This window comes from Chelonoidis abingdonii, chromosome 2 (genome assembly GCF_003597395.2).
Source record: "Chelonoidis abingdonii isolate Lonesome George chromosome 2, CheloAbing_2.0, whole genome shotgun sequence".
Lineage (NCBI taxonomy): Eukaryota > Metazoa > Chordata > Testudines > Testudinidae > Chelonoidis > Chelonoidis abingdonii.
Window position 1 is genome coordinate 220,802,691 of NC_133770.1, and position 24,817 is coordinate 220,827,507.

Sequence of the window (24,817 nt, forward strand, 5' to 3'; positions counted from 1 at the left end):
TCCCCCGATAGCCACGAGTTTTCAGAGATAATTGCCAATGGCTCTGCAATAACATCAGTCAACTGCCTCAGCACCCTCGGATGCATTAGATCCGGCCCCATGGACTTGTGCATGTCCAACTTTTCTAAATAGTCCTTAACCTGTTCTTTCACCTCTGAAGGCTGCTTACCTCCTCCCAATACTGTGCTGCCCAGTGCAGCAGTCTAGGAGCTGACTTTGTCTGCTAAAACTGAGGCAAAAAAAGCATTGAGTACTTCATCTTTTTCCACATCATCTGTCACCAGGCTTCCTCCCCCATTCACTTTCCCTGACCTTCTTCTTGTTGCTAACATACCTGTACAAACCCTTCTTGTTACTCTTAACTTCCCTTGCTAGCTGCAACTCCAAGTGTGATTTGGCCTTCCTCATTACACCCCTGCATGCTCGAGCAATATTTTTATACTTCTTCCTGGTCATCTGTCCAAGTTTCCACTTCTTGTAAGCTTCCTTTTTGTGTTTAAGCTCACTGAAGAGTTCCCTGTTAAGCCAAGCTGGTCTCCTGCCATGTTTGCTATTGTTTCTGCACATGGGGATAGTTTGTTCCTGCACCCTCAATAAGGCTTCTTTAAAATACAGCCAACTCTCCTGGACTTCTTTCCCCCTCATATTAGCCTCCCAGAGGATCCTGCTCATCAGTTCCCTGAGAGAGTCCAAGTCTGAAGTCTAGAGTCCATCTTCTGCTGCTCTCCTTTTGTCAAGATCCTGAACACAACCATTTCATGGTCACTGCTGCCTAGAGGACATCCATAACTCCACATGCAGCATCGTCACATATATTCCACAATGATATTACTGACCAATGCGTTGCTAATTTTCAAACAATACCTCACAAAGCATATTTTGTACAAATATCATTGCAGTAGTGCATAGGGTGCAAATACAGGGATGCTTAGGGTCACACCTGCATTGCTCTTCTTCGATAAGAGAACATTCCTGTGGAACACTGAAGGTTTTCATCTTGTTCTCCCTTTTGTTCAATATGTACATAAGGCCATAAATAAAGTACTACGGAAACATGAATAACACCTCTGCTGCATGTCTCTATTTCTTTCAACTCAGATGGTATATTTCCAGGATTCTCAAACTGGGACTCAGGATCCCTCGGGGGTAACGAGGATATTACATGGGGGGTTGCGAGCTGTCAACCTCCACCTCAAACCACCCTTCACCTCCAGCATTTATAGTAGTGTTAAATATTTAAAAAATGTTTTTAATTTATAAAGGGGGTTGCGTTCAAAGTCTTGCTGTGTGAAAGGGGTCACCAATACAAAAGTTTGAGAACCACTAGTGTATTTGAATGCCTTTCTTAGTGCCAGGTGCACATGAGAGCATAGACGAAAGCAAGCTGACTGAGGGTCATTCTGGATAGAATAGGTGATGTTAGTGGACTAGGTTTGAGAAAGACCTTGCAAGGATTGTATCCGCTACTCTGATTATTTGCCTGCCATTTCTTACTTCTGTGGATATCCAAGGTTTCAGCATTAGACAGGATTGCCTTTATTCATTTGCATCTGGCTAGGAGGTTGTAACTTCCTTTCTGATGCAGATCTTACTGTCATGATTCATTCCTTTGTCATCTTAAAACTAGATTACAGATACATGCTCAACTTCAGGCTCCATCTTAAATCCATTTGGAAACTGAAGCTGGTGCACAATGCAGTACCAGGGTAACTCACCATATGCATATTACAGCGGTGATCTGCAGTGAGCACCTGTAGGATTCCAGGTAGAATTTCAGATACAGATTGTGACCTACATAGTTTTTGACGGCCTGGGACTCTCTACTTGAGAAACCACGTCTTGGTGATGAATATTAGTCAACCCACTTAATACACCACTGGAAGGCATTCAGACACTGTGATGATAAGAGCAGTATTAGGATAGAATAGACCCGTTGAGGCACTCAAGCTGGGTTTCTTCTGGTCGAAAAGAAAGGGGGCTGCTGGTAGGATGTTCTCCCTGATGGACTTTGCCTTTGGAACTCATCACCACTCCTTGTTTGTTTGTCTTCAAGGCATGCTGCAAGGATCATGATTTTAGGCAGACTTCTGGGGAGAGAGGAAGGTACTTGAAGGCCAGTTTTTCAAGAGGGAAGGGGATTCTCCCCCAGAACCAGACTTTTAAAGGTATTTAGGTATCTAATGCCTACTGTGAGTTAGGCACCTAAATACTTTTAAAAACCTGGCTCCTAGAATTTAAGAGAAGCTCGTTGTCCATTTATTATACATCACCATACACAAATATGACACATACAAATAATGTGGGGACTACCATCCTTGCCTTTGCTGCAGAAACTGCTCAACAGGGCTGCAGAAATTAGTTGCAAAGGGAGTGACACTGAAACACAGGGTCTTTCACTACAACACCACTGGTGATTTGGCCCCCATCAACAACACTTATAGAATTGGTTTGTTAGTTGTCAGTCAAGAAATTTAGGTTGTTTTAATCAAAGTTGACATGTTCTGGCATTAGATTATATGGCCAGAACATGTTGTTTCAGATTGGATATAATAATATTAATAGGTTTTGTCACATCTTTACACTTAACATTCTTGAGCTAAAAATGTGCACAGATGCACTGACGAGATGTTTTTGACTATGTCCTTGCAGAGAGGTCAGACAGAACAAGGCATGAAGATAAAATTAATATTTTTGAAGATAGTTATTAACTTGATTTCCCCTGCCCCTCATCCCACTATACATTGCAATTTTAATTCCTCCTGTGTAAGGAGGCCTCCATCTTCCTGCTGTCTCCATCGTCATTCGTATGTTTGAAGGAAATATTGGAGCAAAGCTTACCAGGAAGGGCAATAGTGTGTGATCTGGTTGCACTAAGTAACTCTTTTGAACTGCCCCAGCCATCTCTTTGTCCTATTTCTAATTTGTGTGATTTCACTGTTGATTACTTTGGTGGTTTATCTGACAGATTATATTTTAAGAAATCCAACTTTTCAACTGTACAAAAGCCCAACATCTTATCCTTTCATTTGTTGAGCCTAATCATCACTTCACAATATATATTATATATGTGCATGCATCCCATACGTCTATACACAACAGACATCTCATTCCATGATGTCTGTATGTGATGGTCACCAATTTGGCCAACATACCAGGGACTGCATCAGGGACCTTCAATGCTAAAATCATGAGCTTCTACAGCTTGAGATAAAGACCCATGGCTCTGTAGCTGGGGACTATAAAAAATCATCATATATTTATGAGCACAGAGAGGACCTTGTAACACATTCATAGATACGATACAAGTACCAGCCTCTTTTCTCTGCAGTGCACCAAAATGGTGAAAACTGTGGATCAGATTCCATGTTATTTTTAATTCATTGTAAAATTCTTTTTGAATTCAGCAGTAGAGTGAATACTTCACGGTGAATAATTTATAAGACAAATTTAGTCTCTTTTTTTAGCGTATGGAGTATGTGCAAAGAGATTGTGATCTCCTCCAATGAATTTGTTATTTGAATGCATTCAATGAAAAACTTTTCAAACATTTTTACTTTATGACTTGGTGGTTATTTAGAAGGTGAGTTGTGTTGCTTAGCTGTGATTGGTCACAAAATTCACATGGTCTTGCTTCCAATCCTCCATTGATGAGCTTGCAAGCAATCCCAGGGTTAATTCTTGCATGTGCAAATTTAAAATTGGGTTCCCGTGAATGCTTATGTGTGAGACTTTGAAATTTGATTTCCACAATTATTGAATTCTTATTGTTTGGAGAACAAACTCAATGGGGGGAAAAGAAGACTGAAGCTAATTCATTTCAAAACTTAAATAAATATTCATGAGAAATATTTTGCTTCATTTATCCAGCTCTACTGAGCATCAAAACCCAAAATGGGTGTTATAGTCAGAAAACGGATTATATTAACATGACAAATCATTGCTAAGCATAGAAATGTTTGTTTATCTGCTTATTTATTATATCCTAAGTCTTATTTTTATGTTTCTATCCCAATCCTACAACTTCTTGTGTGTAGGCAGACTGCTAAGCCCTCATAGAGCTTTACTGGAGACAACTGGTCTCCAAATAAGTGCAGCAGACTGCTTGACCACAAGAACTTGCAGCACTGAGGACTTACACTGTAATAACACCCTGATATTTCAAGCTCTGGACCCCATTGTGGTAGGCTGTTATACAAACATATTAAGAGTCCCTGAAATATACCTGCTTTCTTTACTGTGGCACATCCATATGTGTTTACCTGAACACCTAAAAAGATGTGTACGTTAGTTAGCATCAAAGAGCTAGTACGAGTCAAGATTAGTGAGCTGGGTTCTTATCTGCTTAGTCCATACTCAACAAAATTGTCAGGCAGCCACAGCGTTCCCTCCTCTCCTGCTGGTTGAAACTGCTCCTCAGCTCCCAAGTTCCAGCCTGCTTTGCTTGCGCAGAGGCAGCAGGTAAGAGCCGCCCGGGTGGGGAGACCTGGCTCCTTGGCTAGCAGACTCCTCTGGGAACAGGGACCGCAGGGAAGCCCTCCCAGCACAGAGCCCCTAGTACCTCTCTCCCTGCACCCTGAGCTATGCCTCCCTACACTCTTAGCACCCTCTGCCTGCATACAGCCCCAGCTATCCGCTTCCCTGCGCCCTGAGCTACCCTATGCCTGCAAACAACCCCTAGCCCCCCCTTTCCTTGCATCTGCAGTCACCGCCTGTGTGCACACATCTCCAGCTACCAGCTCTCTACACCTTGAGCTATGCCCTGCCTGCACCCTAAGCTGTTTTCAAACTTTTTGAGCTAAGCTCCCTACCTTTGAGTTATAATTTTTGGTTGCACCGCCACCCCAGACGGGGGTAGAGGTGGCACTCCTTCCCTGGACCCCCGGCTCCTTCTCCCCTTCCCCAAATAGAAGTCAAACTACACCTATGCTCAAGGCCCCAGCCCAAGCCCTCCCATCCCCGCCACCCTGCTGGGCCCTGGAGTTTTTGTACGACATTGAGGGGGGCCTCAGAGAGAAAAAGGTTAAGAACCCTTGTTCTAGACTACTGCAGAACTCAACAATTTTGGATTTCAGTACATTTTTGTGAAATGGACAGTTTCACATAAAAGTGTATGGAAATTAAATGTATTGGCCATTGTTTAAAGGCCGAAACAGAACTCCCTCTGAACAATTTTTTTTTATTTCAAATTTTCAGGGTTAATGCTTGTGGATTTATGTATATAAATCTGCACTTCGGACCACTCTAAAGCGATTAAAAATAGGACAATTTTGAATGAAGACCTTTTAACATTTCACAGGCATTTTTCAGAACAAGAGCAATGAAGTCAACTTAAAATGAAAATGCAAAAGCCAATAATTTTGATGTGTTTTGAATTTCACTGAATATTCCACACCGCCCTGGAAAGAACATTACTTATTTTTCAGGTCCCAGATTGAATTTAGAGAACTGGCAGTTAGAAAAATCATTTCTGGACTTGTAACCTGTATGCATTTGTTGTGAAAGCCATTGAGAGAGAATAAATATGGTATCCCACTATGTCATTCAGACAGAGTCACTTTTTGGCACATAACAGCTAGCTTGACAGAAGAATTGTAACTAAATATAAGTTCATCCAAGCATAGAGAGATTGGCTTTTTACAAGGGAAAACCAGCAGTCTCTTGACTAGTCCTGAGGTTGTTTTTAACTTTGTTATACTTTCAAGGACATTTTGTCCTCAGTTATGTAGAAATGTATGTACTGTGCACTCACACCACCACTCACACACCTACACACATTTATGGAGAATGAAAATAAAAACTTGCATAAAAACTTTGTTTGGAATCAATATTTCATTCCATTTATCAAATCTTGTTCAACTTTATTCATAAATATTTCAGGCCTGACAATATAATCTTTGAAGGACAATGGAACAAGAAATAAAAAGAAGAGAGAGAGAGAAACAGGAAAAGCAGATTCTTTGCTCTCATTATTACTATCTTGTCAAAAGTGTGCAGAGTCCTCTGTCAGCACACAGACCCTTTCTTCTTTGTTCTTTTTTAATGGTATTCTTGGAGAAGTTACAGCTAAGTTCCTGTGTCTATCTTTCAGTGACTGTGAGTCAGAAGGTATATGAGGATCCATTCATTTACATCATAATTCTGATACCAACCTTGTCTGTTACCACAGGAACACAGTCCATGATCACGGCTTTGTATTAAAAAGGAAATATATGATTCTATCAATGCTGACAGCTCCCATGATTTAATCCTTGATTTTTGCCATAAAATCTGACCTTTACATGATCTTACTGCTTTACTTGCACATCTGATTTTCAAGACTGCTGATAGTTTAGCTTCATTTGTTTCCTTGGTCTACTCTAAAACAAATTCGTAAGCAATGGAGTTTTCTAAATGCATCAGTACTTCATGTCTTTGTGTGGCAAATAGAATGTTTTATTTTTGCTTCAAATCTCTCTAACAACAAATTCTAGACTCTCTAATGCCTATAATATTCATCACAAATTATCTTGACTTCTTTATCTGAAATAGTGTCTCCCCAGAATATTTTCTCTATTTCATTGTTTCTTTTGTCTGCCTGGTTATCAGTTTTTACACTCTCCAGCAGACCAAGCACATTCTGAGCTTTCAATGGATAGTAGTGTGGGTGTAGGTCATGATCATTTGATAAACTGTTCTGATGTTTCTTATTTAACTTCTCTTGCTGAGAAATCTGATAAGTGAATCGTATGTGCTATTATACCTGCATTTCAACTTCTGGACTTCAGGAAGACTGGAATTAGTTAGTAAAGATTTGAACCTATATATCACCCTGTGTGAAGGTTGGCAACATAAATCTTTCAACAAAAGAACAAGAAGTCTTCAAGGATGTTCACATTCTCTTAGTTTCCAATGATAAGACAGCCATTTGCAAAACAGCAATTAAAGTCACACCATAGAAACACATATTGTAATTCTGTTCTTCACAAAACAGAGACAGAGCTGCCTTGCATTTTTACTCTGGAAGCACTGATATCCTCATAATAAATCTGATTCCTTAAAATTGTGTCCCTACTTATTTCTTTTTCTTTTATTTTTGTAAACAATTGAAATTTCTTCTGTATCACAAAAATATTCTCTTTTGATGTGGCTTTTGGATCTTTCGCCTTCAATTTCACATTACTACATTCATTCATCTACTACAGATTATAGGAAATTGAAGGCTACAGGTTTTGACACTTTCAGAAAAGAAAAATCACAGCAATTTTTAGAGTAAACTCAATTGCTCTAAGTTTGGATACCCTCATAAAGAATGTTACCATCTGACAATAAAGATACAGAGAGCATTATGTAGTCTTAGCATTTCACCAGGGCAGCTCTATGTATTTTGTTGCCCCAAGCACAGCAGTCAGGCAGCCTTCGGTGGCGTGCCTGCGGGAGCTCTGCTGGTAATGTGGATTCGGCGGCACGCCTGCGGGAGGTCACTGGTCCCACAGATTTCGCAATTTGCCTGCGGGACATCAGCCAGTCCCACGCCTTCGGCGTACCTGCCGCCAAATTGCTGCCAAAGCCGTGGGACCGGCAGACCTCCCGCAGGCACGCCGCCAAAGGCTGCCTGACTACCGCCCTCACAGCAACCGGCAGACCGCCTCCCACGGCTTGCTGCCCCAGGCACGCGCTTGGTGTGCTGGTGCCTGGAGCTGTCCCTGCATTTCACAGATCTGGAAAATGAAGCAGAGATGTTAAGTCAGTTACCAAAGGCTAAGAAGGGATTATTGTCAACAACAGGATTGAGTTCTTCTTTCCCAATCTTGTGTTCAGACTCTTTTCAGTAGTATTCTTAGACAAGACCAAAATGCTTTTAGCACCTCTCCTCCCACTGGCATGCTTCTGTTACAGTTGCTGAAGAGATCTTGGCCAAGTCTGCAACGGCAACCAAACCATTTTCAAACATGACTGAAGAAAGAAAAAGGGGCAGCTCTAGTTACCCTGTACTATCAACCATGATTAATTTTTCCAGGGTAGACAGACCTTTAAAGGGGACACTCACTGTAAGCAATATGTACTGTTTAGCCTGTTTGTTTCTTTATATCTTTGTCCAGTGGGAGTCAGGATATGAGTTCTGGGTATCTAGTTACCTGGGTTCTGATCAGATCGGTGCCACTGACTCTGTATGAATTTGGATATGCTACTTCATCTCTTCCTCAGATTTATCCGCTGTGAAATAGAGTAGTTAATAATGCTTAGCCAGCCTTGTAAAGCACCTTAAGATCTCTAGGTAAAACGTATTGAGTGTTAAACTGAAGCTGAGATTAAGTCTCCATATTGCCTGTGTTGACATTGTCCAATTTACCAAATGTCTCCCCGACTCCCCATCTTCAAATAGTAGTTCATTTTAGAACTTGGGAGAGATGCATCTGGAAAGTGTTCCCCTTTTCTCTTCCACAGACTGTTTATGCACTTCTGGCTTCTGTTTCTGAATTAAGACAAGATTTAAAAACAATTCAGTCAGAGATTGGTCAGTTGATCCAGCCACTGGCACAGTGCAGCCACTTCCTTCTATTATTCTATCTTTTTTGAGGGCAAAAGAAAAAAGAAGGTGGAAGGGGGTATTTGCTTCCATGCTGCAGCATCACCTTTCATTGCAGCAAAGGACTAACTGAGCTGGACCACAAGATACTGAATAACAGAAGAGGAAAAAGTAACAACAGCTGGGATTTAAATAAACTTGCTGGGGTTTAAATAAAAGTAGAATATATCTACATGGCAAGTGCCAGCAGCATCTCAACTGTGAGGAGATGAATTAATTGGAGTGGAATTTTTATTATGTGTTTTATTTTTGTCCTATACATCTTGTATGAATTCAGAAATGAAGTCGTGCGTATACCAGGAACTTGACCTGTATTCTCTCATATTAGTATTCCCTGCATTTCTTGTTGGAGAACAGTGTATCTGTAGCTGACTATCGGTATGGAAAATATGATGAACTAGTATGGTTTAAAGATTTTGGAAGAGATTTTCAAAGGCACTAGAAGGAATGCGCTGCCCAGCACCCATTGACATTCAGTGGGCATTGGGCAGCTGTAGTGAGCTGGAATGGCCTCCCTCCAAGGCTGACTGGAAGGAACCACTGCCTGCGCCCTGGTGGGAGGATTCAGGCCGGGCCTACCCCCTGTGCTGCAAGCACAGGGCCAGGGCAGGAAGTATAAGAGGCAGGGCTTCCAGTTCAGTTGCATTGGAGCCAGTGAAAGAGACAGATGGCCCTGCCGTGCTGCTGTCCACCAAATACCCCAAGGAGCTGCTAGGACTGCTGTCCACCGAGTACCCTGAGGAGACAGAGTACGTGCAAATGACAGAGTCCTGTGAACAGCCTGGGGTAAGAAGTAGCCCAGGGAAACCAGACATTAGTCCGATTGTGGTACCAGGAGTTGAGTCAGTGTGTTGCAGTGGGATCCCCAGTGACCCAGTGGCGGGATAACTCACTACTGCTGGGTCCAGGGCTGGGACCTGGTGAGTAGGGTGGGCCTAGGTCTCCCTATCCTCCCACTGCCAACCCCTCCCCTGAGAGAGCAGGCACCTGAGGCCAGGAGGCCTGTGTTTGTGGTCTGCCCAGGCCAGAAAGCTGGGCTAAAGACTGCTAGCTGCTCTACCTGCCCAGAGGGCTAGAGCCTGATGGTGGTTGCCATCTGCCCAAGTGAGGGAGCTTGGATGACAGACTGCTGGTTATTTGCCCCTAACCCCAACAGGCTGGGGTCCTAGACCATTAACTGCTACTATATCTTGCTAATCCCCCACCAATTGATTATTGATAGCTAGGTGTCATAGTGAGACAGAGTGGCCTCCCTCTGAGGCTGACCAAGAGGAACCACTAGAAGCCACTACAGTACCTAGCTGCCCTTTGTGAATGTCTACCTTTATCAGTACCAGTTACAGAGGGCCACAGAACTCATAAGGAGTAACTCTACAGTTGTTATGCAAACCATCCCACATGAATGCCTTTAAAACCTATATCACAACATCAGAGGTGAGCCAGATTATCTATTCTTTTCATTGAATTTACATTCACATAAAGCCAGACTAACATAGTAGAGAATCTAGCCTCATGTTTTCTGTGTATGCCTCATTACAAATTATATATATTAGGAATGATTTGGAGGGGGTTTTTTTTTGTTTTTTTTTTTAAAAAGAATATTAGTACTATTTTTTGTTCCTCTTCCTGTAAAGCCAAGTGCCGTAGTTACCAGGACCCCAACTGTGCGGGGCCCAGAGGGAGCCATTAAACCTTTTAAAAATATTGCTTTGCCTTTAAAGTAACAAGTTGTATTTTTAAAGTCTGATGCCTGTTAACTGTGATGGGCCAGAAGTAAGTACTAGGTCCCGTCAGGAACCTGCGACTCTCCCCTTTCCAATAGTATAAACTTTCATTTGTTAGTCCTGTAAGGCTGTGAAATAGTGAACCTTCCATTGTGACATTTGGTGTGGAGAAAAGCTGTCACTGGTCTAGGCCTGAAATGACACCTGGCTGGGGCCACAGTCAGAGCTGCCAACTGCACTGAGCTGCTGAAGAGGCGCAGGGATTCCATGAAAATGGCTCTAACCACCTCCTGCTGATTCCGAAGGTTGACTCCATTCTCTGGGCAACATTTGAGGTTTGGAGGTGGGTCCTGTGGGCTATTTTTGCAGGGTGGGGAGAAGGAAGTGTTTCACATGCAATATTATAGGGAATTTCAATGAAGGGAGCAACTTTTTATGTAAGCAGAAATGGTATGGAAGGAATGGAAGGAATGTAAGCAAGCATATAAGCAAGTAATCTGAAGTGCACAGGTACACTTTCACTTGGGAATGATCTTCACTCCTAAAATTCAGTCCAATGATTAAAGATGCAAAGCCCAGAGATTTTCATTTACTGAGGTCTCCTTGAAATATGCTCATTAGACAAAACACATCAAGGGAGATCCCCACAAACTAAGGATTAGGATTTTGTTACATTATTTATGTGCTTCCTCCTCCTCTGTATAGTCACAAAGTGAGAGGTAAAATTCTAGTGAAGAGACAGAAAACAAAGATTAGAAATTAATGGTCTGTTCTCAGTATAGTGAAATGCCAGCAGTGCAGCATGTCAAAGCTCTCTGCTAGGATGGGTGATGGTTAATATAATAATTAAAGGTCTTGAGAAGACGAGAGACAGTGAAGTAACACACAATTATTTAGGTTAGTCAAGACTAGGGAAGACTGCAGGGGATTTCCAAAGGGACCTGACAAAAAGTCTGTCAACTCTGCAAATGTTAACTGAGTTTGTAACGAGTTGTTGACATGGATCACTGTAACCATGTGTCCACACAAAACATGGTTACAACTTATTTAGTACTAATAATCAGCTAACAGTGCTTTTCCATGCCACAGACCTGGGCTGGAACATGTTTATCTATCTACATCCAATTGGCCCAGTTTTTTGGCAGAGCATCCATGGCATCCATGACCTTATTAAGGTGAGTGGTTTGGCCTGTCCTCTTTTGTTCTCTATGGGTATGTCTACAATGCTGCTGGGAGCAAGTGTCTCAGCATGGGTAGACACTTGTACTAGCTGAGTTTGGGCTAGTGTGCTAAAAATAGCAGTGTGGACATTGCAACACAGGCAGAAGCTTGGATTCTCAAGCCCACCTGACCCCCAAGTCTGAGCTTGGGTGGGTAGCCTGAGTCTTTTTTTAATGTGCTACCTTGAGTTTGTGCTAATCTGTCTACCCATGCTGTAGACATATCCAATGTGGTGGGACATTCTAAGAATAATTGTCCATCCTGCTGCTGGATCCTCACTCAGTCCTTCCAGACACACTGTATCCCTTGCTGAAACACTATACGTAAGCAACTTACCCATTGCCAATAATGGGTGAGACCAGTGGGTGCAGTTAAACCAGTGCTGAATAAGGTTTACCTGAAAGAAAACACAAATCCAACCATGGTCTGCATCAGTTTAGAACTCATAGCTGAGCCCTGCTTAAACTAAGATTCAACCACAGTTTCTGAAATTGTGTTAAACAGAGTTTGGACCTGTTTATTCATGTTCATCACCAGTTACCTATTACAGATGGCTATTGTCAGCAATGGAGACATTTCATAGTATACACAAGGCTTATTGGATGGCTGTTCAGATTTTCTTAAGAAGCACAGAAACAAAGATAGCTAAGAAGTGTATTGGGTGAAATGCACAAACATAGTTTTGACTGTTTAAGGGGATGGTGTCTCAGAGAATGATCTAGGGAATGGAGAAATAAGGAGCTTGGCTTATTTAGTAAAACAAAGGGAAAGATGAAGGGAGATTGCTTTCTATACATACATCAGATGTATAAATACATCTCTATAAAAACATCTCTATATAAACACCAAGGAGGGAGGGGAGTTATTGAAGTTAAAGGCCAATGTTAGCACAGATGAAAACTGGCCATCAATAAGTTTAGTCTTGAAATTAGATGAAGGCTTCCAACCATCAGAGGAGTGAAGACCTGGAACAGCCTTCCAAGGGGAGTAGTGGGGACAAAAAAACTAACTTGTTTTAAAAGTGAGATAGATACATTTATGGAATGGATGATATAATGAGATTGCCTACAATGGCATATGGCCTATCCATGAGTGCTATTAGCAAATAGTAGACATATCCAATTTAATTTATAAGGGGAGTCACACTCATAGGCTTGCTGTATGAAAGGGGTAACCAGTAAAAAAGTTTGAGAACTGCTGCTCTATAACTTGAAGTCTTTAAATCATGCTTTGAGAACTTCAGTAACTCAGCCAAAGGTTAGGAGTCTATTACAGGAGTGGAGAGGTTCTGTGTCCTGCGATGTGCAGGGGGTCAGGCTAGGTATATATCTCCATAGATGATCGTGATGGTCCCATCTGACCATAAAGTATGAATCTTTGCATCTCTAACTCATAAAAAAAATCATAGCTAAAAATTTTAGAGGGACTATGACCAAAGTTTGGCAATTAGGCAGCATGATGAAAGGTGAACTTCAGCGTTGAAAAATGTAAACTAATGCACAGTGCAAGAAATAATTCATACACTTTCCTGGATTTTAAATTAACCGTAACCGCTCAGGAAAAAACACCTTGGGAACCATTGTGGAGAGCTCAATTAAAATGTTACTTCAATGCATGCAGCAGTCAAAAAAGCAAATGAAATGTTAGGATACATAAATAATGGTACAGAAAATAAAACCTAAGCTATTATAATAGAATCATATAAATCAATGGGATGCCCTCCCTCTGAATAGTGTGTTCATTTTTGGTCAGTTATCATAACTTAAAAAAACTCAGCATATACTGCTAGTGTGGCAATGAGAAGAGAAGAGATGGGATAGATAAATGATCAGTGGCACCAAAAGGCTTCCATATAGAAAGATTGTACAGATTAATTCAAAGAGGAGATAATTAGAGCCAGTCAACACTGGAAAATGTTACAGTGTCAGAACACAGCTGTCAGGGATTGAGGTAACTGATACAATGCTGAACACATTCAAGTGGTTAGTGTGGACCAAGACAAGTTGTTCTCACCATTGCGCCAGCTAATGGAGAATTAAGCCTGGTAAAAATTTGTAGTGTACACCATGCCTAAGAGGGGTCATGTTAAAGATATCAAAATAGAGAAGTGAATAGAGAAAAGAAATTGGGCACTATTCTTTGCCCTTTCTCATAATAGAAGAACATGGGGACATCAAATGCAATGGAAAAGAAACAGATTTAAAATGGATCAAAGGAAATATCTTTTGACACAAGACATAATTAGCCAGGGGAATTCATTGCCATAAGATATCGTTGAGCCAAAGAACCATAACAGGATTCTAAAAGGATTAGACAATTATAAGAGTTAGGCATAAATATTCCCTATTGAAAGGTTGGTGCTAACTGTCCTATTGTAGCAGGCTTCATTTGTAGGGGCCTGGTGGGCAGGCTATGGCTTAACAGTTCTTCAGAGACCTTGGATGGCCCAGCTGAGCAAGCAGAGGGCCTGGTAGTCAAGTGACAGTCTGTCGTCCCCTGGTATTCCATGGCTTTTCCCAGTTGGATGAAGGGAAAGGGGAATGGATGGGAACCCAAGCCCTCCCGTTTCACCAGGTACAGGCCCAGTGCCCAGGTGGAAAAGAGGAGGAGTGTGCTAGTTCCCTCTTGTTGACACATCAAACCAGCTCCTCTAGGTTACTTCCTACCTTCCCTGTTCTCTTCAGTTTGGAGCATGGTCACAACACCCTGCTTCTCTCCAATGAAGGGTCTCAAATAGTCTCAACAATTCAGATGGTCATTCTTAGCTCACTTCTCAGTTCCCAGTGATTCCCCCTTGCCAGGGAGAAATGAAGAGAAAAAAAAGGACAGGTCCCTGGCCTTTTAGGTCTTACCCACAACCCAGACTCTTCCCCTGTTGATCCCTCTGTTCCTGGAGCTACAGACTAGCTTCAGTCCTGCAAACAACCTCTCCTTTACTTTCTCCACCTAACGGTCAGTGTCCCCTTTTAAGCAGGTCCTTCATTTGGAGCATACTCTGCAATTTCTGAGTAGCAAGGCCTTCTTGATGCAGTACTGCTCCATCTCTCCTTTGGCCTTAGTGTAAACCCCAATCACACCTATACAAGATTTTTTGTTTCTTCCTGTGTCAAACACAAGACCTTTGTTCTGACCAGTGTGGCAATTCTTATGTTCTCTCATTCTTTCTGCCTGTTCATTTCTCTTGGTTTGTAATGCATGTTCCCTGTGGGTCTGAAATGTAGGCATGGAAAGAAATAGGGTGATCGGATGTCCCGATTTTATAAGGACAGCCCTTATATTTGGGACTTTTTCTTAGGCACCTGTTAAGCCCCACCCCGATCCTGATTTTTCACACTTGCTATCTCGTTACCCTAGTAGGAAATGCTGTTAATACATAATGGCTGTTAGTAAGTACAAAACATCTGGGCACGGGGTGAGGTATCTGTAAAGTCCAAACTATTTGGATCTATTGCTCAGGTAGTAGGAACATGAGCGAGAGAGGTTGTGAATTTTACCATATCTTGCTACTCCATCATTCTGTTCCTAAATCAGTGGATCCTGCTTCCATCAGCATCAGTGGGACTAAAATATTATTCCAGGGCAGGAGGTTAAATACATATCCAGTTTTTAGGACTATGCCAGACTTCTTCTTTGGGGTTATTGGCAGTTAAAACATTGAAAAGCAACCTCCCTTGTACATTTTAAAAGTTCAGTTTCTCTAGGTATCTCAGATGACACATGCCTGTATAGGAAGCTACTATTTTAGTTCTGATTTCCTGGGTAATGAGTCACCATGTGACATACCTTTGTAGTTTCCTTTAGAGCCATCAAGTTTTGTTTGAGAGTGACAAATCTGGCATGGGTAAAATAAGACTTGACCTGACTCTTCACCCACTATTTGAACAGCTCTGAGGCCAAACAATTTCTGAGGTTCAACAAAGATCGGTAGCTTTTTTTTTATTATTATTATTATCACACACCTCTGTGCTTCAGGATTCCTGCTGTGGCCAGAAGCAGAAAATACCACGCTACCCAGATTATGGCCATTCTAACCACAAAGCCCATAAAACCAAGGCCTGATGTGCAGCAGTGCGTTGGAGAAACAGGCAGGTAGCCATGTGTACGAGGGAGCAAAAGCAGTAAGGAGAACTGGGGAAGTGGAAGGATTTAGAAGAGATGAGTGGGATTCCTAGGGAATGGCTGGGAGACAAACATGTTTAGTAACTGGCGCTATGCTGGCTGGTGGTGAAGCTATAACTGTGTGATGCCTGTGAACAGCACGGGAACATGCTGGGGTTAGAGGAACGCAGGGAAAGAAGAAGTTGGCTGAAGGGAGGAGCTGTACAACTGGTGAGCTAGCTGTGTGAAAAGAAAGGGCTTCAGAACTGCAACATTTTTATCTTTGCCCTGTTTCTGAGGAACCACTTCAGTGGAATATCAGGAATCAAGGGCTAAGAATACAAGAGGATGGAAGCAATTTTAGAACACAAGGTGGGGAGGTATCACTGAGGATCCAGTGCTAGAAAGTCTGTCCTTGTGGTGTATTCAATCTTGAAAGCAGTAAAAGGCAACCGAAATTTTTTAGATGTCCATCCCAATTTTGCATCTTCAGGATATTCAAAGTGAGTCAAACCTCTGATCCTTTTGTGGTTCATCCCTTTCTAATGTTGGCACATGACATGAAATAGCCTTGTGAGATGGTATGTGCTTTACAAAATGCTTTGGCTAGAACATTTGGGTGCGTGGTGAAAATCTTTTTTAAATAATGGTATTATACAGATCAGGTTTTAGAAAAATCATACATTTCATATGATTCATTCTGAAAGACTCCTTCCCTGAAAAGGTGTAGATCAAGTGTTAAGGATTTACATCTCCTAAATTCTATTGATTTCAATGGAAGTTTGAAGTTAGGAGCCTAAATCCTTTTGAGCATTCAACGCTTAGGCCCTGATTTAACAAGGTACTTAAGCACTTACCTAAGCACAAGATTTTTCCCATTGAAGGTAGTAGGACTATTCAGTACTTAAAGTTAGGCACAGCTTTAAGTAGGGACAGAATCTTCCCAGTAACATCTACTCAAGCACAATGGGGAAAAGGGTTACCATTGCATAGATAGCCTTTATTTCTAGGCAACTGAATGTCGGGTACTTCTCTACTAGGAACCTAAGTGGGAGGTATGCGAGTTCTGGAGTGTTGATAAGAATTACAAAAATATATCCATGCATAGACATGCATGACATCTTTGCCTATTGTGAAAACAAACTCAGCCTTATTGCTTACATAGCTGTTTGCAAAGTGTTCCTGTATAATACTGGATGGTGCAGTTTTAGTTAAAAAAAGGGTGGTCTTGTTTTTGTTTGAAGGTGAACAGCTCTTCTGTGTATTTTGTGTTGCACATTATGTCAGAAGTCACTCAAGTTCTCTGCATGGTGGGAGGGTGTGTGTGTGTGTGTGTATGTGTATGTGTGTAAAATCACTGCTGTGACCAAATGGCTGTCTCATCAGCAATGTTTCCCTCCTTTCTCTCTTCCTTATCGCTCTGAGCCATCACTGACGCATCAGGATATGACTAACAAGCTCCATGCACAGTAGCACTGTTTTATCTCTGGTGTTATATATCAAAGACATCTATTCCTTGGAAGCTGGTCATGGCTGCTACAAAACCGTATTAGGAAGCATACATGATAAAACTGTTTTTGCCAGCACATATATTTATCTGACTACTTATTTTGTGAAGGATTTGAGAAAGGCGTTTTTGACTTTAGTAAAAATGTAATCACTCTTTATTTCTACCTGAATGTGCATGTATTGTTCTTGGAGTATTTTTCACTGATAACGAGCTTCTCAGATTTTCTGTGCTTATCTTGCAGCGTGAGGAACCTGTTATTGTTCAGCACAGAGAAGCAGAGATAATACCCAATTTTCAAACTTTCAAGTGGAGCTTTGTCTTGTATCCAGTGAGCAGAATTAAGATATACTCCACAACTGGCTCTTCACATAACTTTACCTATCGTTTTTTTCCCTCATTCAGTGACCTAGACATACATAATAAGGATACAGTGAATGATACTGAATACAAAACCCAGGCCCCCTCTAAGATTGGGAATGAAGGGCACAAACTGAACTCAGAGATTATTCAGTTTTAGAGACCAAAGGCAAAATTCTCTGCATTGCTTTTTTAATGAGTCAGTGGCCTTAAAAAAATCCAGGGTCTGACATTTAAAGAATTTAGGGCTAGATTGTGACTGGGTCCAATGGAGGAATGCCAGGCACTAGGGAGAAATGAAGTCCCCTCAACCTCCTTGTATGGATACAGTAGATCTGTCTGGATCATAAGAGGCACAGTAGGAAAGAGCAGGGGCTGTGCACTTGATGCTGCCTTTGTGTGCTGTTGAGAGGGCTGGGAGCAAGTAAAGAGAAGTAGAGCCATGACTTCCCTCCCATATGTGCCCACCAGCAGACTTAGCTGGACACTAGAGGGGGTGTATATTACATCTGCATAAGGGCAGTAACAGATTATTTCCCTGTCAGCACCAGAGCACAACACCGGACAAACTGCCACATGCAACCCTTCTGAGGTGCAAGAGTTCTTCTGCACCATACTTTGCTCAGGACTGTGCCTAAAGGTACAATCCAGCCTCTAGTGGTTTGAGCAAAAAAGCTGATTAAACCTCAATCCCTCATCCCAAGTGCATGGAGCTGGGAAGGTGATGGAATCAATGCACTGGGTTTTGCAGAATTCAAGGCGCAACTGGTTTGTTCAAGGCATTGATTATGGGAACACAGATTTTTTTCACTTCTGGATGCTGCACTGAATCAAGCCTGTGTTGGTAGTGACTGAATTACCTTCTGTTCAAATGGCCCTTTAGTTTCTGTCTACTTCCTAAAGGGCAAGTGATCATATCACAAAAAATGCCATTACAGTTGGCACTAGTTGACATGCTTTTTCTCAGTCTCTGCAGAGAGACCAAAAATATGAATGGTCATAAAGCCTGGACTAGCATATCAGTCCTAGCTTTGGTCCTTTCAGAACAGAGATGCTGGCAGACCAGTGTGGGAAATCCTGCATTGCTACTACCTGTTTAGTATGTATCTATTCTGCTGGTAAACAGAGGACTTCAATCTTCAGGTTTGTTAGTCCAGTGTCTTAAAAACTAGGGTTATTGTTTCTTCCTTGTCAATAGCACCTTGTACTGAAGGGTGAACTGTCAGGCTGGAAGGAGGTTACTAGTGGAGTCCCTCAAGGATTGGTTTTGGGACCGATCTTATTTAACCTTTTTATTACTGACCTTGGCACAAAGAGCGGGAATGTGCTAATAAAGTTTTGCGAATGACACAAAGCTGGGGGTATTGCTACACGGAGAAGGCCGGATACTATTCAGGAAGATCTGCGACACCTTGTAAACTGGAGTAATAGTAATAGGATGAAATATATAATAGTGAAAAGTGCAAGGTATGCACTAGGGATAATAATAGAATTTTAGATATACGTTGGGGACGCATCAGTTGGAAGCAGACAGAGGAGGAGTAAGGACTGGGGTATTGGTTGATAGCAGGTATGACTATGAAGCCGCCAATGTGATTATGGCTGTTAAAAAGCAATGCGGTTTTAGGATGCATCAGGCGAGGTATTTCCATGCAGGAATAAAGGAGGTGTTCAGTACCCGTTTATATAGGCGCTGTGAGACGCCACCTGGAATATTAATGTGGAGTTCTGCGTGTCCATGTTTAAAGGATGAATTCAAACTGAACAGTTCAGGGGACGGGCTACTGGATGATCGATGAGGATGGAAAACCTGCTTATGAAAGGAGACATAACAAGAAGCTTTGGCTATGTTTTAGCCTGGCCAAAGAGCTGTGGGGGATATGCTTGCCTCTATATAAATATAATCGAGGTGGGATTAACGTTAGGGAGGGAAGAGGAATTATTAAGTTTCAGTACTAATGTAGCACAAAGACGTAATGGTACAAACTGCCGATCTTAGGAAGTTTAGACTTGAAATTAGATGAAGTTCTACCATTAGGGGAGTGAATTCTGGAACAGCCGTCCGAGGGAAGTAGTGGAGCAAAAGCACTTATCTGGCTTTTAAGACTAAGCTTGATAAGTATATGGAGGGATGTTATATGGATAGTTTAATTTGGGCAATTGATCTTGGATTATCAGCAGATAAGTCTGCTCAATGGTCTGTGAGGGGATGTTGGATGGAATGGAACTGAGTTACTGGAGAGAATTCTTTCTTGGGTGCTGGCTGGTGAGTCTTGCCTCTCATGCTCAGGGTTTAGCTGATTGCCATATTGGGGTCGGAAGGAATTTTCCTCCAGGGCGGATTGGCAGGGCCCTGGAGGTTTTTCGCCTTCCTCTGCAGCGTGGGGCATGGGTCACTTGCTGGTGGATTCTCTGCAGCTTGAGCTCTTCAAAACCAAAATTTTGAGGATTTCAATAACTCAGTCATGGGTTAGGGGTTGTTATAAAAGTGGATGGGTAGGGTTCTGTGGCCTGCCTTGTGCAGGAGGTCAGACTAGATGATCAAATTGGTCCCTTCTGACCTATGAGTCTATTAAGGCAGAGCTTTGGCAGTAGCCAGATACACAAACTCACTCGGACCATCACTCATACCCTTCCCGCTAGTGGGTTTTCTATATACAGAACAATGGCAAGATTAGGGCCAAAAAATAATTCTGGTGCAATAGATAAAAGCAGTTGTTGATGCTCAATGGTATTGGAGTAACTTTTCTTTCTCCTATAGTACGCTGGGCAAAAACCATTCATTACAAGAAATCTGTCACTGTTGGAAACTATCAGTTCAAAGACAAGGCATGTACTAGGAAACTATATCAAAACTGGATGTTGCATTTGGTTGTATAGTATAATTTTCTGTTCTTTTTCTGCTGCATGAGATGATAGTTATTCATGTGCTAATAACCTGAAAAGGGAATGGAAACAACAACATTTATTTACCGGCCAAATACAGGTAATCGGTTCTTTCGATGATGGTTCATATCACAAATAGGAACATTCCTTCTGTACCCGTTCAGGTTCTCCTGATGTTGGCAAAAGGTCCCATTTGGCCATCCTTCATTTCCACCTAGGAGGGCTTCCTTTTAATGTATAGAAGGCATGATATTTTATCCTGCCATTACTTGAGGGAGCCTTGTCAGGGAGAGAGTGTGGAACGTTGCCAATCGTACATCCTGCACAAAAGTAATGCTAGGCACTGTTTATTGTACCTCTTAGCAGAATGGCAGTGTTTGCATAGCTTTTTCTCAGCATGCACTCTACAGGGCTAAGCATACTATCTAACTGCCAGGCTGTGGTGTATTGGCCAAGAGGCTATCTGAGTATCTCTAGTGTTGTCTGAGGCATTATGACCTCTATCCAAAGCCTAAAGGAGTCAATGAAAATACTTCTATTGACTTAATTGGGCACTGGATCAGAGCTTATGAAAAGTCCTGCACCGAAGCTGCTAAGGGCAGAAGTGGCTTCTGTGTCCTTACCCACACTAGCCAGAACAGCAGATAGCATAGTTATTTTGCTGTAACACTCTTGCTTGCCATAGTCCATACCTTGTCTACAGTAAAGCAATGCCTAGAATCTGAGGAGATAGAAGTAAGCACTTGTATGCACTGCTTTTTTTTTTGCACTGGTGTAACTGACTGGTAGGGGAACCCAGGTTACCAAGGAAGGTGGGATGAAAAAACAGAACTAAGGAGTGTGAAGCCCATAGAGCCCAAAGACAGACTGAAGACCTGCGGTAAGGTCATTGGACTATAGCTAGTTAGATTCTGTTACCCCATAAAGTGGCAGGAGCAAACCATTGCAATGATGGGGCAAATGTCAGCAGGAGGTGCCATACAGAGAGACAGCTGCTATGCCATGCCTGGAAACAAAGAGTTGTTTCTGTGATGAAGGAATCCCTTTATACTATACCGTGATGCTAAAAATCTATGTAGGCAAGCCCATAGACTGATTGCATTAATCATTCAAGACATAGTTATCAAAAAAGTTTATCAGTGGCTATCCACCTACTACAGATGTGTTTAAACTCAGTACACATGTTTTAAATAACCAATTGGTATTTAATTAGCATACAATAGCTCCCTTAATACTGAACTAAATCCTCTTAAAATGTGACTATAATTCCCATTACAGTGGTAATGTCCTAACAGTGAAAGAAATATCCTGTGATCATTAGAAGAGTATTGTAATTTATGAAGTTTTTTGCTGAGAGATTAAGCAATGTCAGAGTCTATTAGCCAAGGGAAAAAAACAACAGAAAAGAATTAAACTTCTTCTTGCCTATCATTTAAAATATGTGCATTCCAAAACAATACATCGGCTTTAAGAAACAAAATATCCTCTCCAACTAATGCAAATAAAGCTACTGTGCAGAGAATTAAATCAAATATGACTTAGGAAAACAAGGCAAACTACTTGTTTGCCAAGTCTTACTTATGAAACTATAGCATGAATCTTATATAATTTTGCTAATAGCACTGCTATGAAGATCATTCATTAAAAAAATTCCAACCTTGAAGACCTTGATTTTCCATTCTATAGAAGTCAAACATTTCATAACTGTCTATTAATTATTTAATTAATAAAAGTAATGGACTATTACATATTAACTAATATTTAACCAACATACGAACAGTTCATTTGGAATATACATAGATGGGGAATAAAGAGTAGTAGAGTAAACACAGTTTTCATATATAGGCTCCTTCAAACAAGGATTTTACATGTAGGATGAGTATGTTGATTTGTACAGATGGAAGAGTTTATATTGCTTAAAGATGCATAAAGTCAGTAAGGCTCCACATCTGTGGTAAACAGGTCCTCAGAGCAGGGGCAGCTCTAGGCATTTTGCTGCCCCAAGCACAGAAGGCAGACTGCCTTCGGCGGCATGCCTGTGGAGAGTCCAGACTTCGGCGGACCACCTGCAGGTGTGCGGGTGGTCCACCAAAGTCGCGGGACCAGCGGACCCTCCGCAGGCATGCCTGCGGGAGGTCCAATGAAGCAGGGGGACCAACGGACCCTCCACAGGCAAGCTGCTGAAGGCAGCCTGCCTGCCACCGTCGCGGCGACCAGCAGAGCGCCCCCTGTGGCTTGCCGCCCCTGGCATGCGCTTGGCGTGCTGGGCCCTGGAGCCACTCCTGCCTCAGAGTCAGGGGGAAAAAAAAGTGGTTGTGTCTATTCACATAATATAAAAGCCACATACAGAAGGGGAACATAGGTTGGGATTTTTCCAGACAGTGACAAACAGAAGGTGAAATCTTGGTGCTGTTGAAATTAATGAGGGTTTTTGCCATTCTCTTCAACAGAGCCAGGATTTCATCCAGAGCTTAGTTTACGTGTAAAAGCTTATATTGAAAGTCTGTCACAGAGTTACCCAGATCTCTTGGTTAGTAGACCTTTATTTTATCCATTTGACCATAGTGTGTCTCATACACATTGCTTCAAATATCTTATTTAGATCAGCTAATATGGGGCTAATAATGTGAACTCATCTTTGTAAATCATTTTGATATCTACAGAGAAAAAAGTGTTGCTAAAGTACTGTCCTGGATTGTCCCCGAGAAGTCTATGCTTGAAACGTTCTCTCCCCATCCCCATGATGTTCTTAACTAGTCGTATCCTTGATTGTAAGTGCTTGGGTTATTGTAAATGATGTGATAGAAAATATCACTGTATTTTTCTCTAAGTTCCTAACTTAGTTTTGAAACAGACTTAGTTGGTTTATAAGGAAGATTTGCTTTTTTATTCTTTTCATGACCAATATTCCCATTAAAGGTAATTAGCATTTGAAGTATGAAAGAAATGCAGTTTCTATCCTACATAGCTTTTAACTTAAACAATAACTATTGGGATGGTGGAACATGGGCTCATAGAAAACAAAAATACAAACAAAAACCTCTTAATCAATATAAAGGAAAAGCATATAATAAATATAACAATTGAAAAAAGGGCAGTTGGCAACTCAAGCACAGAACTGACTAATATCCCTTTAATTTCTTAGATTCCCACACAATTATCCAGTTTTTATTTAAATACAATTATACCACTTAACTCTACTACCTCAGTTGGAAGTTCGTTCCATCTCTTCACCATTCTCTTTATAAAACAATAAATCCTTAAATTCTTTTTGCATATGTTCCTTCCAACTTAAATTAAATTTTGGTCTGTCTGACAACCACAGATAGATAATGAAGCTTAACTCAATTTTAAAAGGATCAATAAGTAATTTTGAGTTTTTGTGCTAAATTTGGAGACTGAATTCAATCTGCAAGTTATAACACAGATTTTAGTCATACTTCAAGTAGAAATCTCAATGCAACCTTAACTGTGGAGTTAAAATCTCAGTACAATCTTAACCTCCATTATACTTCTGTTCTATTCTGGTCTTTATACCATGCACATCAATGTGGTATCTGAGCATCTTCAAGTGGTTCATTAAGCAATGTGACTTGCCTTTGTCACATGTGGTTCTTTCCTTCTGCCTCTCTTTCTCTCCTCTTGGGAAAATTGCATGTAGGTTTTTTTCTCTTTGTGCTACATTATATATTTATTAGAGAAGGCAAGGACAAAGAAAGAAACCTTGAACTTGGTGTGGAAGATGGTGAGATTTATAACATCAGGAATCATAACATTCAAAAACCAGTGGGAGAACATTTCAACCTCTGTCCACTCAGTGACAGACTTGAAGGTGGCAATTTTGCACCAAAAAAACTTTAAAATACAGACTCCAAAGAGAGACTGCTGAACTCGAATTACTATGCAAATTAATATGCAAATTAGATACAATTAACTTAGGTTTAAACAGAGCCTGGGAATGGTTGGGTCATTACACTAACTGAATCTATTTCCCTATGTTAAGTTCTCCTCATACCTTCTATAGGTCATCTCAATTATCACTTCAAAGGTTTTTTTTCTCCTGCTGACGATAGCTCATCTCAATTGATTGGACTCTTGGTATGCATACTTCCACCTTTTCAAGTTCTTTGTATGTATAAATATCTTCTGTCTGTGTGTTCCATTCTATGCATCCAAAGAAGTAAGCTGTGGCCCACGAAAGCTTATGCTGAAAAAAATTTGTTAGTCTCTAAGGTGCCACAAGTACTCCTGTTCTTTTTTTGGTGAGATTTGTGGTGGTTCTTAGACCTTTGGGGAATTCATTCTACAGTATTGGACCAGCCCCTCAAAAAAGTTCTGTGTCCTGAACAAAAGAGATTTGCCCTTGCAGTTCCACTCTGCTTCAAAGAGTGGAATTCTTGACCACCGTTCTCATCTTCTACTGGAAAGGAATCTTGTAGATATCCCAGGGTAAGA